Source organism: Moschus berezovskii, chromosome X (genome assembly GCF_049115385.1).
Source record: "Moschus berezovskii isolate FMDL1 chromosome X, NW_MosBer_1.0, whole genome shotgun sequence".
Taxonomy (NCBI): domain Eukaryota; kingdom Metazoa; phylum Chordata; class Mammalia; order Artiodactyla; family Moschidae; genus Moschus; species Moschus berezovskii.
The window spans coordinates 55,941,508-55,956,275 of record NC_142488.1 but is presented as its reverse complement, the minus strand read 5'-3'; the positions used below and the strand labels follow the sequence as shown (position 1 = coordinate 55,956,275).

The window sequence follows — 14,768 nt, the reverse complement described above, 5'->3', positions numbered from 1 at the left end:
GATTTGAAATAGCTCAACTGGAATTCCATCACCTCCATTAGCTTTGTTCATAGTGATGCTCTCTAAGGCCCACTTGACTTCACATTCCAAGATGTCTGGCTCTAGGTGAGTGATCATGCCATCGTGATAATCTTGGTCGTGAAGATCTTTTTTGTACAGTTCTTCTGTGTATTCTTGCCACCTCTTCTTAATATCTTCTGCTTCTGTTAAGTCCATGCCATTTCTGTCCTTTATTGAGCCCATCTTTGCATGAAATGTTCCTTTGGTATCTCTAGTTTTCTTGAAGAGATCTCTTGTTTTTCCTATTCTGTTTTTTTCCTCTATTTCTTTGCATTGATCACTGAGGAAGACGTTTTTATCGCTCCTTGCTATTCTTTGGAACTCTGCATTCAGATGCTTATATCTTTCCTTTTCTCCTTTGCTTTTGGCTTCTCTTCTTTTCACAGCTAGTTGTAAGGCCTCCTCAGACAGCCATTTTGATTTTTTGCGTTTCTTTTCTAACTAGGTATTTAATAAGTATAGCATACCATGGCGAAAATCATTCAAGACAACTAACTTCCTAGTTCTCTTCCATCCAACCCCCAGTGCAGTCCATGTCACCTTGAATGGGACTGTACTCAAGGGGTCATTTGAGGACGTCACTGTGGACTTCAGCAGGGAGGAGTGGCAGCACTTGGACCCTGTACAGAAGTGCCTGTACCAGGATGTGATACTGGAGACCTACAGCCAACTGTGCGCAGTGGGTAAGTAAGCACAGCTGCCCTGTGCAACTGCCAGGAGCCTCAGAGAGGCTGCTTCCATTCTCAGCTGCTGAATGCTCTGGGGCATCTGAAGCGTGCAATGGTGTCATCTTTGAGCTGCCCGAGATACTTCAGTCCTTTTACTCTGTTCCCAGGGAAATGGAATTACTTTCCTGAAGAGCAAAAAGAAGTCTGGTTGAAAGGCCCTGAACCCCAATTAACTGGACCCAATCCTGTATCGTGTCCTGTTCACAAAGAACCAAGTTTCCACACCAGAGGTCCTCCTCAAGATGGAGCAAGGAGAGGGCCCACGGACATTGGGGGAGGAAACCCCAAATCACAGCTGCTCAGATACGTGACCTGAGTAGATGGGGGACTTGGAGTAGATCTGTTTTTCTAGGACAGGCTGATGCCTTTGCAAGGCTCTGAAGATAATCTGTCCGGAAGGTTCTAAGAGCGCTCGTGATCACTTTCCCAGAGTTCTCTGTGCCAGGAAGTGCCTTCCTGGAACTCGGGGCATTTTGTGTTGGCGGCAGCCGTTATAACAAGATGGCCGCGTTGGCGGAGTAACCAGGGGTCCCTCCTGGCTGGTGCCAGCGGCAGTGGGATCAGTGGGATCGCTGCCATAACTTCACGGCTCCCCTTTACCAGTACCAGCCCCTGAAGTCGCTGTTAAAGCGAGGCCGCGGAAGCCGCCAGAAGCCAGAGGCTCAGCCTGCTAAGGGTGAGAACTCCCCAACAACCTGCGGGCTGACAGTAGCGGTGGTCAGGTTCCCCTTGGGCGATTCTGGGCCCTGTAACGCTGAGAAATAGCCAGCGTTTTCTGTTTCCTGCCTGCTTTCACAGCCTTGCTCCGTGGACGAGCCCTAGGGGCGTCCATCGTCCCCTTAGAGGTGTCGGAGCTTAACCCCAACCCCATCTTTGTCTCTCAGGATGGCGAGCAACAGTGGACCCAAGGCCGATTTCGTTGTCGGAGGGAGATATAAACTGGTACGGGAGATCGGGTCTGGCTCCTTTGGGGATGTTTATTTGGCGATCGACCTCACCAACCAGGAGAAGGTGGCGGTGAAATTAGAGTCACAGAATGCGAGGCAGCCCCGTTTGGTACATGAGAAGAAGCTCTATAATAGTCTTCAAGGAGGGGTTGGCATCCCCCAGATACGGTGGTACGGTCAGGAAATGGACTATAATGTGCTAGTCATGGATCTTCTGGGCCCCAGCCTTGAAGACCTCTTCAATTTCTGTTCAAGAAGGTTCACAATGAAAACTGTGCTTATGTTAGCTGATCAGATGATCAGTAGAATCGAATATGTGCATTCACAAAATATGATTCACAGGGACGTTAAACCAGATAACTTCTTAATGGGTCCTGGTCAGGAGTGCAAGGAGTTATTTCTTATTGATTTTGGTTTAGCCAAGAAGTACAAAGACAACAGGACAGGGCAACACATACCCTACAGATACGGGAAAAGCTTCACTGGCACGCCTACCTTTGCTAGCATCAGTGCACATCTTGGTCTCGAGCAGTGTCGGCGAGATGACATGGAATCATTAGGATTTGTTTTGATGTATTTTATCAGAGCCAGCCTGCCATGGCAGGGACTAAGGGCTGCAACAGTGAAGCAAACATGTGAAAAGATTAGCGAAATGAAGATGAGCACTTCTGTTGATGTTTTATGTGACGGATTTCCTGTAGAATTTGCCATGTACTTTAAGCATTGTCGCCGGCTGTCCTTTGAGGAAGCCCCAAATTACATGTACCTGCGCCATCTATTCCGACTTCTTCTTAGAAAGATGAATTACCAACATGACTATGCATTTGATTGGATAGTGTTGAAGCAGAAAACAGAACAGCAGGCTGCGTCTTCAAGTGGGCAAGGTCAGCAGGCCCAACCCCCCAAAGCAAGCAAACTGAGAAAGCCAAAAATGAAGTCAAAGTTTAGGAAACGTGAATCAAGGAAGAGAAGACCCAGAGCAGGAGACTAGAGCACCACGTTCAACTGCCTACAAACTGGCTCTGGTCAGCAGAGATATTGTCTCCTGAGTAGAAAGCTCTTTAATTAGTGAAACGTAGTATCCAGTTTTCTAGTTCACATTTCCCCTTGAAAACGTTCACTAAATGCTTGACACACACAAATTGGTGGGGAAATTGTGCCTATGCCAATTTTAATTAAAATCTTTTATTTTGAACTATACTGCTTTGAGAGATCTCATTTCAGAAGACTAGCCTGTGCAGTTGCTATATTGTTAATGCATTCTGAAGGTTTATCCATCCCTGGGTTTTGCAAGTTGTTCACTTAAAACATTCTTAAAATGGTTGGCTACTTGTTTGCAAGCCAGCTGTTATGGTAGCAATCAAAGATTCCAGTGGTTGATCGTATGAAAGACTGTGCCTGCTTACCTGTGCTAGAAATAACAGCCTCTGAAGTGAAGACTTATGAAAAGCTTAGTGACTACGAGATTATCCTTAGGACTCTGCATTAATTCTCTAATGTTCTTGGTATTTAAGAAAAAGCATATTTGTCACAGAATTTTAGTTAACATCTTACAACTGAACCTGTATATATGTTTAGATAAACTAGTCACTACAAACATCTACATGATCTGGAATTTGTTTTTATTTGGAAATGAGAGCTTTTTGATTTACAGATTCATTAAAAACTGTAAAGTGTTTGTGTAAAAAAAAAACCAAGTCTCTAAACTTTTAGAGTTGCTTAGGCAGAGTTGACAGAAGCCCCTTTAATACTTAAATGCCATCTCCTAGTATGACGCTTGCCAGTATCCATTGTCGTCTTTGCTTGGCTTTTTGGCAGGAGAGTTATCTGCCCTTCTCCCCCATCCCCGTACTCTAGATCAGATGCCACACTACTGTCTCAGGCACCTTGCTTTCTTAGTTATTTTTTTCCTTCCCTACCATTTTGTGCTGCTTTCGTCCTTCCCCCCACCATAGTTTTTGCCCTTATGTATTCGGATTTCATGGATCTGCTTCCTTTCAAAAGAACCACTTCCGCCCTTGCTCCTGCCAATCCCTTTCCATTTCCTCTCCAGCTTCTCAATGTCATCTAAAACCAACCTCATTTTGTTTTACATATATCAACTCTGACATCAGATCGTATACTCTTGCTCATCACCCTATACCTCATCCTCAGCTGCTAACTTTGTGGTGTTTCCATTTCTCTTATAGTCAGCTACTTTGAATGTTAATTGTACTTGTTATCCATGTGGGATTCCATTCTGTGAAGTGCTTGTTCTTATTGTTCGATCCATTTGTAACTGTAGATATTTTGTTATTTTCCTTGTTGATGAGTACCTTATTTTCTTTTTACAAACTTTTTCCTTCCATTCCCTCTAACTGAAGGGCCCTGTCTACTGTCCTCTGCTCTTTCCTTCCTTAATGGAATCTTTGTTCCATTGTGGACACGTTTTATTTTCCTATTCTGCTGACTCATATAGTGATACCTTTAGTCCTTGCATTATGACTGTACCTTAGTACCACAATTTACCTATGTAGAGTGACATTTCTCACAGCTGTGCAGTTCCTTCATTCTAAATATATTATTACCTGGAATCATCATTGCCCAAATCAGATATTGTTCTCCAATACTCTTCACTCTGCAATTTCTCTGTTTTTCTCTCTTTGAAAGTGTTATTTAAATGCCCCCCCTTTTTAAGACCCATCTATGTCACCACAAAACAAGTCCATATTGTATCCTGGTTGGATTATTCTGTTCTTAATGGGATAAGTAATTCCATTTTTTGACAAGGTCCTTTTAGGTCCTAATGACAGATTTCTATACCGAAACCATGACATTTATCTTGTACTAGCCTTATGAAATAAAATTGCAGTTACTCCCTATTATGTAGCACATGATAATTAACCTTTCCTCTTAATGACAGCAGGCCCCTGATCTCCAACTCAAACTTACATCTGTATATCTTCCAAAACTCATGTTTAACTCCAGTTTTCTTAAAGCTTCGTATATAGGAAATTTCTGTGTCTAGGCTATTGATTATTTAGAGCTCTATTTAGATACAGGCTTCACCTGTTCCATAAAATTGGGCCCTTAATCACTCCAGTATCTAATATTCTTTTCCTTTTCTCACCCCCACCATCCCATAGAACTCAGAGCAAATAAAAATTTCCCCCCTTTATTTTAATTTTTAATTTCAAATTTTTGGAGAGATGACACAGTCACAAACTTTGAAAATCAGATGTGTGAAAGAGTAGACACTAAAACATCTCACTTTCACCTCTACTGCCCAGTTCTCTTCCCCCAGGGACTGCCAATGTTAACCAATGTTAAGTAATGTTTTTTACTTTCTTTCCAGAAATATTTCTTTAAAAATAATGTTTTTAGATTGTGTGGTACATGATTATATTCTACCCTATACCTATGAGAAAAGTTTAAGGATGAAAAATTAATAATATTTTATCCTTAAAATTTCTAGTGGATAAATGGAGAAACCAGTTCAAGTACTGACATTAATGGTTTTTGGAGATGTTTCAAGTGGGTTCACTTTTTTTTAAGTGTGTCAAAAAGAGTTCAAAGAAACAGATTGTTAGTAGGAAGGGGGGAAATGGCTTGAAAACAAAAAAGAATTCAGCCCTGTTCATTAATCACTCCGGTGAAGCTGACAATTCTCACTCAAAAAGCATGAAGGTGGGCAGCATAGATAATGTCTGCTTTTAAAATTCAGAGAAAATTATGTCTCCCTAAAGTTGTGGTGAGACTGTGGACTAATTTTCAGAGCGTAGTGCTCTTAACTGATCTATGAATCATATATATATATATTTTGAACTGTCACAAAAAGCAGAAAGAGTCAAATTAATGGAAGACGTGTATGTGAATAATTATTGGATTGGGGAATAAGCTAGATATTTTGAGGACACGTTCATGACTAGCGGCTTCCCTCATATCGCGGTTGTTAAAGAATCCGCCTGCAATGCAGGGGACACCGGCTTGATTCCTGGGTCAGGAAGATCCTCTGAAGAATGGATAGGCCACCCACTCCAGTATTCTTGGGCTTCCCCTGTGGTTCAGCTGGTAAAGGATCCGCCTGCAATGTGGGAGACCTCGGTTCGATCCCTTGGTTTGGAAGATCCCCTGGAGAAGGGAAAGGCAACCTACTCCAGTATTCAAGCCTGGAAAATTCCATGGACTGTTCAGTCCATGGAGTTGCAAAGAGTTGGACACGACTGAGCGACTTTCACTTTCACGACTGGCAGAATATAAACTCACATTCATAGCTGTGTTTCCAGACTGATGACTCTCTTTATGTGCTGATAAGGAAGTCTATGGGCTCAGACTGTTAACGATAATTATTTTCAGCACAGGCATTAACTGTTTACATTGAATAGTGTTGGTTGTAAGTAAATATTATTGGCTCTAGTGAATTTTGTCCATATATACTAAATGAAGTAGAAAGTTGGGTAAAGTCTCAATCCATGCCTGTGAATCGAGATGCTTAAGATCTATAGAATAAATGAAATGAGGCTTGTGGATATAAAGAGTACAGCATAGGAGTGAAAGAATAGTGAAGTTTGGCAGGGATAAGACAAAGTTCTAGATTTCACTATTTTAGCCTAACTAAAAGAGGAAAACAAACTGGATTTCATGATCCGATCAGGCTCAGTATTTTAAAATTTGGTATAATGGGATAATAGCATAACTTATTCATTCTATTTAATATTAAAACCTATTGTATTTCATCTTCTGTACAAAGCATCAGTGATTTTCCCCTCCAGGTGAGTTGGTACGTTGCTTAGGGTAAAGCTGAGCTGCTGGAAGAAATAAATGGGTACTACGTAGGTGCATGTTTAGTCACTCAGTCGTGTCTGACTCTTTGTGACCCCTTGGATTGTAGCCCACCTGGCTGCTCTGTCCGTGGGATTTCCCAGGCAACAACACTGGAGTGGGTTGCCGTTCCCTTCTCCAGGGGATCTTCCCGACGCAGGGATGGAACCCGTGTCTCTTGTGTCTCCTGAATTAGCAGGTGGATTCTTTATCGTCTGAGCCATCAGGGACGCTCCAAAATGAGTACCAGAGAGTCTATGGAAGTGGAGATATGCTGCCTTGTTTTAATCTCTCCTGCATATGACCCATGCTATCTTGAGAAAATAATTTACTTGTTCTGGGCTTTAGTTTCCTCTTTTAAGTAATGTATAATCATATCTAGCTCATATGGTTTCTGAGAGAATTAAATGAGTTTACCTGGGTGTACATACTTCTGTGTCACATAGAACAGTGCCTGGCATGTCCTAAAATTGATAAGTACATAGCATAAATAAAGAACCATAGGAGTGTTTTCTATCATCATCATCATCATCTGCTTTCCCTGTGTCCAACCTGGATCAGTTGCATGTAGCTCCTCTATATTTGGCTAACTGTTCTAAGTTTGAATTTTTCCTTCTTTGTCCTTTTAAGAGAGAAACCTGAGACTGATATCATACAGTAGATTACTGTAAAAGCTTCATTTCACAATGAGAAACTGGATGAATTCAAGAGGAATTATTCATTGTTTCTTTTTAATTAAAATGATTATTCATTTTAAATAAAAACTGTGACAGTATGATAGCCAGATAAATATAAGGAAAATCAAAATAGACCTTTGTGTCATGTTGCTTTCATCAATAAGAACACATTGAATAAGTATAGAGATTGTGAATGCAAGTACACTGGACAAATAACTTACATGAGCCCATAGTTAGTTCATAAGAACAACCCCTTAAATGTGATTCATTTGGAAATGGTTTGAAGTATAGGTTAAATGTACCATTCCTAATAGAGGTAACATGAGAAAAACCTTGAGAAGTTTATTGGTTGTAGTCAAATTTGACTTATTCCTTTTTACTAGCTACGTTAATTCTCATCTAAATGAGAAATTCTGTGAAGCTAAGCAGTGTGGGAAAGCCCTCAGCCAGAAACAAGAACACATTCCTCATTGAAAATTTCTCACTGGGAAGATAGCCTATGTATGCAGTGAATGTGGAAAGGTCTTCACTCAGAAGCCACACCTCTTTGTCCAGCCGAGTCTGTGGGAAAACCCTATGAATGCAGAATGTGATGAGACTTTCACTCATCAGTCAATAGTGAGGTTGCATCAGAGAATTCATACAGGAGTGAAACCCTGCATATGCACTGAATGTAGGCAGGCTTTTATCCAGAAGACCCACTTGATTGCACATCGAAAAATTCATAGTGGAGAGAAGCCTTATGAATGCAGTGACTATGGGACATCTTTCCCTTCCAAATCTAATGCATGAGCATAGAAAAACTCGCACAAGGTAAAAACCCATACCTGCACAAGATGTGGGAAGGTCTTCACCAAAAGATCAAATCTCCTTATACACCAGAAGACTCGGACTGAACAAAGAACTTATGTTTATACTGAATGTGGAGAGGCCTTAACTTAAAAGTCAGTCTTGATTACATATCAGAGAGTTCATACTGGTGAAATACCTTATGAATGCAGTGACTGTGGGAAAACCTTTACCAAGACGTCGCACCTCATTGTACACCTGAATGTTCATACTGGAAGGCAATTGTATGTACTGAATGTGAAATACCCAGAACTCCCTCATGACCACTCTGACACCTCCCCTTTCTTCTCTAATGCTATCTTATCATTGGTAGCTTGTGAACCTCCCTGACTTCCCCATTCCTCAAACCATCCAGTGGCAAATCTCAGAAGGGGGACTGTTCCATTCTAAATTTCCTCCTTCTCCCATAGTTGTATGTCTTAGAAGATAATTTCTCTGTCTTGCTCCCATGCAATAAACTGAAGGTACCTCTATGGCAGTATAAATATCACAGATCTCTATACTCAGATCCAAACACCCCCCTACTCCTACTCCAGGAATCTTTCTGGACCAGGAATCAAACCTATGTCCCCTGTGTTCCCTGTGTTGGCAAGTGGGTTCTCATCCACTGTGCCACCTGCGGAGTCCGTAATGAGTTTTAATCCTAGTATAAAACATAGTATGCCTGTTACTAAATACCCAACCAGTCCATTCTAAAGGAGATCAATCCTGGGTGTTCATTGGAAGGACTGATGCTAAAGCTGAAACTGCAATACTTTGGCCACCTCATGCGACGAGTTGACTCACTGGATAAGACTCCGATGCTGGAAAAGGTTGGGGGCGGGAGGAGAAGGGGACGACAGAGAATGAGATGGCTGGATGGCATCACCGACTCTGTGGACATGAGTTTGAGTGAACTCCGGGAGTTGGTGATGGACAGGGAGGCCTGGTGTGCTGTGATTCATGGGGTCGCGGAGAGTCGGACATGACTGAGCGACTGAACTGAACTGAATATAAAATAACATTTTGTAGGAGAAATAATAATTGAAATTTCTGAAATTCAGCGTTCATGCAGTAATAGTTCTTCTTTGCTATAAATGAGGTATACATAGACAAAGGAATGGATAGAGAATATGTGAGATACATATATATGTGAGAACCATTTTCTAGAAGATGGCGGTGGCAGATCTCACTTTAATACACTTACGACAAGATTGCTATCGATAGCACTCTGTATTTTTCATTAGGCCGACCCCTTGTCCAGTTTACACCTGTTGTATTAACGGCTGCATTGCACAGCTTGTGAGGCCTTAGTTCCCTGACCAGGGATTGAACCCAGATCCTCAGCAGTGAGACCACAGAGTCCTAACAACTGGACCGCCAGAAAGGAAGTCCCCCACCACAATTATTAATAATGCCCCTTTCCTATTCTAAAGTGTCCTGATTTAGATGATAAAGTATAAGGTTAACTCAGCTACACTCCATAAGGAGATCAAGCACGTTTTTGAAAGTCAGTTATCAGGAAATATTTACCCTGGAAGAATTGGCATATTTTCTATCTGTGACCAATGTAACTCTTGCAAATGACTGCATTCCTTTGCCAGCTGCATCTAATAGGAAAGTAAGAAAGAAACTTAGAGCTCCATTTTATTTACTCTTCAGGACTATCTGGCACAGATGTCTACAGTCAAAATAGATCCTGGTGCTGACTTTGTCCATTCTCTGTATATCTTCTCTGACCTAAATTTATAGTCATACCTGGACGTTTTGTTTCAGGGATTCTTAAAGGCCCCCTAAAGACACTGGGGAAGCAATGGGTGCAAAACAACAAATCCACAAATTAAAGATAACTCACTAAAAGCTTGGTTATTTCCTGCTTTTATTGGGAAGGAGCTTGTTCTGTGAAGTCAGAAGCGTGGTCGAGATCAGATCCACCAGCCTGAAAAACACCCACACTTCAGCTGGGGGTCGCACCGTGTGGGAGACCCAAGGAGCACCACATTTCTATGGCCACAAGCTGTGTATCTGTAACTGATGTGATTGTGTGACACTTAGAAAAGGCAGGTTTCTCACTGGGACCAAGTGTACCCACTCTCCCCTCCTAAGTCATTAAATATCTTTCCTTACACCCTGACCCAAGACTTCAATTTCTAGAAATCAGTCACAGATATGCACAAAGATTTAAATGCAGACATGTAACGACAGTGGTATTAATCATCAAAACCGAGACTATCCTTCATACATGTTTACTCACAGTATCAGTACAGTTCATTTGCTCAGTCGTGGCTAACTTTTGCGACCCCATGGACTGCAGCACACCAGGCTTCCCTGTCCATCACCCACTCCCAGGGCTTGCTCAAACTCATGTCCATCAAGTTGGTGATGCCATCCAACCATCTCATCCTCTGTTGTCCCCTTCTCCTACAGCCTTCAATCTTTGCCAGCAACAGGGTCTTTTCTAATGAGTCAGTTATTCACATCAGGCAGCCAAAGTATTGGCGCTTCAGCTGCAGCATCAGTCCTTGCAATGAATATTCAGGACTCATTTCCTATAGGATTGACTTTGGATCTCCTGGTAGTCCAAGGGACTCTCAAGAGTCTTCTCCAACACCAAAGTTCAAAAGCATCAATTCTCTGCCCCTCAGCTCTCTTTATGGTCCAACTGTCACATTCCACTTAATTTTGATCCACAGAGTCAAGGGCTTTCCATTCATTCCATTCTGTCGCTCAGTCGTGTCCAACTCTATGCGACCCCGTGGACTGTAGCCTACGAGGCTTCTCTGTCCACGGGATTCTCCAGGCAAGAATACTGGAGTGGGTTACCATTTCCTTTAGCATAGTCAATAAAGTAGAAGTAGATATTTTTCTGGACCTCTCTTGTTTTTTCTATGATCCAACGGATGTTGCAATTTGATCTCTGGTTCGTCTGCTTTTTCTAAATCCAGCTTGAAGATCTGGAAGTTCATGGTTCACGTATAGTTGAAGCCTGGCTTGGAGAATTTCGAGCATTACTTTGGTAGCGTGGGAGATGATTGCAGTTGTGCAGTGGTTTGAACATTCTTTGGCATTGCCTTTCTTTGGGATTGGGATGAAGACTGACCTTTTCCAGTCCTGTGGCCACAGCTGAGTTTTCCAAATTTGCTGGTATATTGAGTGCAGCACTTTCACAGCATCATCTTTCAAGGTTTGAAATAGCTCAACTAGAATTCCATCAGCTCCACTAGCTTTGTTCGTAGTGATGCTTCTTAAGGCCCACTTGACTTCACACTCCAGGATGTCTGGCTCTAGGTGAGTGATCACACCATCGTGGTTATCTGGTTTATGAAGATCTTTTTCATATAGTTCTTCTGTGTATTCTTGCCACTTCTTCTTAATATCCTCTGCTTCTGTTAGGTCCATACCATTTCTGTCCTTTATTGTGCCCAACTTGCATGAAATGTTCCCTTGGTATCTCTAATTTTCTTGAGGAGACCTCTAGTCTTTCCCGTTCTATTGTTTTCCTCTATTTCTTTGCATTGATCACTGAGGAAGACTTTCTTATCTCTCCTTGCTATTCTTTGGAACTCTGCATTCATGTGGGTATCTCTTGCCTTTTCTCCTTCGCCTTTAGCTTCCTTTCTTTTCTCAGCTGTTTGTAAAGCCTCCTCAGACTACCATTTTGCCTTTTCGCATTTCTTTTACTTGGCAATGGTCTTGATCAGTGCCTCCTGTACAATGTCATGAACCTCTGTCAGTAGTTCTTCAGGCACTCTGTCTATCGGACCTAATCCCTTGAATCCATTTGTCACTTCCACTCTAAATCATAAGGGATTTGATTTAGGTCATTCCTGAATGGTCTAGAAGTTTCCCCTAGTTTCTTCAATGTAAGTGTTATTTTGGCAAGGAGTTCATGATCTGAGCCACAGTCAGCTCCTGGTCTTGTTTTTGCTGACCATATACAGCTTCTCCATCTTTGGCTGCAAAGAATATAATCAATCTGATTTTGGTATTGACCATCTGGTGATGTCCACGTGTAGAATCTTCTCTTGTGTTGTTGGAAGTGTGTGTTTGCTATGAGCAGTGTGTTTACTCAGCAAAACTCTGTTAACTTTTGCCTTGCTTTGTTTTGTCCTTCAAGGCCAAATTTGCCCATTACTCCAGGTATCTCTTGGATTCCTGCTGTTGCATTCCAGTTCCCTATAATGAAAAGGACATCTTTCTTGGGTGTTAGTTCTAGAAGGTTTTGTAGATCTTCATAGAACTGTTCAACTTCATCATTACTGGGTTGGGACATAGACTTGGATTACTGTGATGCTGACTGGTTTGCCTTGAAACGAACGGAGATTATTCTGTCATTTTTGAGATTGCATCCACATACTGCACATCAGACTCTTTTATTGACTATGAGGGCTACTCCATTTCTCCTAAGGGATTCTTGCCCACAGTGTTAGATATAATGGTCATCTGAGTTAAATTCACCCATTCCAGTCTATTTTAGTTCACTGATTCCTAAAATGATTCCTATATTAACAGTATATTGGTTATAAAAATGATGATACATGCAAAAACTCAATATTATGCAACTGTTAAAACTGTACACACAAATATATGCCGACATGGAGAAATGTTTAAGTTGCTGTAAAGAGCAAAAATAGAAGGTAAACAAACACTTCTAGTTTTCATATAAACTAAGTGTGCATATATTAATAATATATTAAACACTCATGAACAGACACACATGCCCATATGCAGAAAAAAATATCTGAAAGCATAAACATCAAAATGTTAATAGAACTGATAGTTAGGTGATAATAGAGTTAGAGGTCACTTTAATTATTTTCCTTCTACTTAGAGTGTATGACTTCCTGTTACAGAAATAAAACTATTTTTATATAATCATATACACATTTTTACATATTTATATACATATATGAATTTACATAATGATATAAAATACATTTAACTTTCAAATCCATGTAATAAAACTAAAGTAATGCAGATTTATAATATACACTGTCTTTCTGAGCCCCTGTGACAACCATCCTGTCCCCGGAGTTGACAGCAGACTCAGGACTGTCAGAAGAAGGGAGCTGTGGGGCAGTGGGGCAGGGTCTGGCTCCCTCATCCTCCTCTGTTTGCAAAATTTCAAGAGGAATTTTTAGTGGGAAAGCAGGTCCTGGCTGGAGTGTGGGGAGTGTGGAGGACACAGTGAAGACAACTGGCTCCAGTCCATTACTGTCACAACCCCAGGAACCTGGCACTCGTGCCTTCTCAGGCTACTTTATTCATCTTTGAGAAGAGGAGGAAGAATTAGAAGGGCCCTAGGGACTGTGCTCACCCTACTACCTGGCCATCCTCTAAGTTCCAAAAAAAAAAAAAATAAATAAAGAGAAATTTCTGCCCTAGATCAGGGTAGAGGGGAAATTAGCAAATCCCCAAGGATCAGGAAAACGGAAGATCTGGTGGTGATCAGCTGAGCATTTGCACAGAGCCAGTGGGGAGTGCTGGACATCAGGGCACAATGTCTCCCAGGCTGGGGCTGGTGGTCACCCCTACCTGGACATTGCTGCCTGCAGACATCCTGGACCTCCCCTTCTCCCAGGCTATGGGGCTCACCCTTCATCCCACCGTTCCTCCATCAACTTCATCTCATTTTTCACTGATATAGGCAGGGCTCTGAATGTGGGGCACCAGCCACGTGGTACTCACGCTCAGCCGCGGGATGGTGATTCATCTCAGGGGCAACAAGTCTGGAATCTGTCCCTCCTGTGACACACTTGCCCTGCCATGAGGCCCTGCTGATCAATATCAGGTACCTCATTTAATTTTCACTGTAACCTTGCCAGCTACATGACAATGATTATCATTAAAACCATTTGACAGCAGAAGCTGTTGAAGCACAGTGAGGCTAAGTCAGTTATCCTAAGGTCACACTACTAGCAAGTAGAAAGACCAGGAAATACTGCAGCCAAGATCAGCTGACTCCAAAGTCAGTCTGTGATTCTGAACCCCATACTGGGTAGGCTCCCAATAAAGAATACTCTGATTATCTATCGTCTCCAAAATGCTCAAGCTGAAGGAGGACATCTTGTGGGCATAAACTGAGCTTCTGCATATTTCAGTGCACATCCACAGCAACCTGCCTTGCCTTCCCTCTTCTGCAGAGGTGAAATCTCAAACTCATCCTCCCTCCTTTCTTAGACACTGGAATCCAGGTGTGCACCAAGTGCCCCAGTGTCTGACCAACTCAAAAAAGTTGGTCTCTGCACACCTCACATCCATGGCACTATACCCCTGATTCCTCTCACTGCCAACCAATCACTGACCAGCAGAATCCACCTATGGATGGACTACAAGGACTTCCAGAGGACACTTCAAAGTCAATGGCCAGGCTCCTCATATTCTTAATCCATGGTGATGACTATGACAACATTGAATAATAACCAACACAAGTACAGCAGTGCCACATCCCATGCAGGTTTCCAATTATCTGTCTTCCCAGACTGCCAATTAATGACCCACAGAGTTTCTAAAACTGACTCGTGGAGCAGCCAAGCACTAAATTTCCTGATGGATGCTATGGTTTTCATCTCAGAAACCAACCTAGTATCTTTCACAAAATCACTGACCCTCCAGTCCCTATCTGTCTGTCTCCATATTCCCATCAACTTAGTTGTCTAAAATAACAAACACTGATTATCTCATAAGTTATGTGGGTCAAAATCCTAGGCACAGCGTAGCTTGATCCT

The 14,768-nt window shown here is 42.0% G+C and overlaps 2 pseudogenes; both read left to right on the top strand.

The window, feature by feature from the left end:
- Positions 1-14,768, top strand: part of LOC148773323 (protein fem-1 homolog A-like) — a 99,049-nt pseudogene that overhangs the window by 71,404 nt on the left and 12,877 nt on the right.
- LOC129563900 (casein kinase I pseudogene) lies at positions 1,674-2,683 on the top strand (annotated as a pseudogene).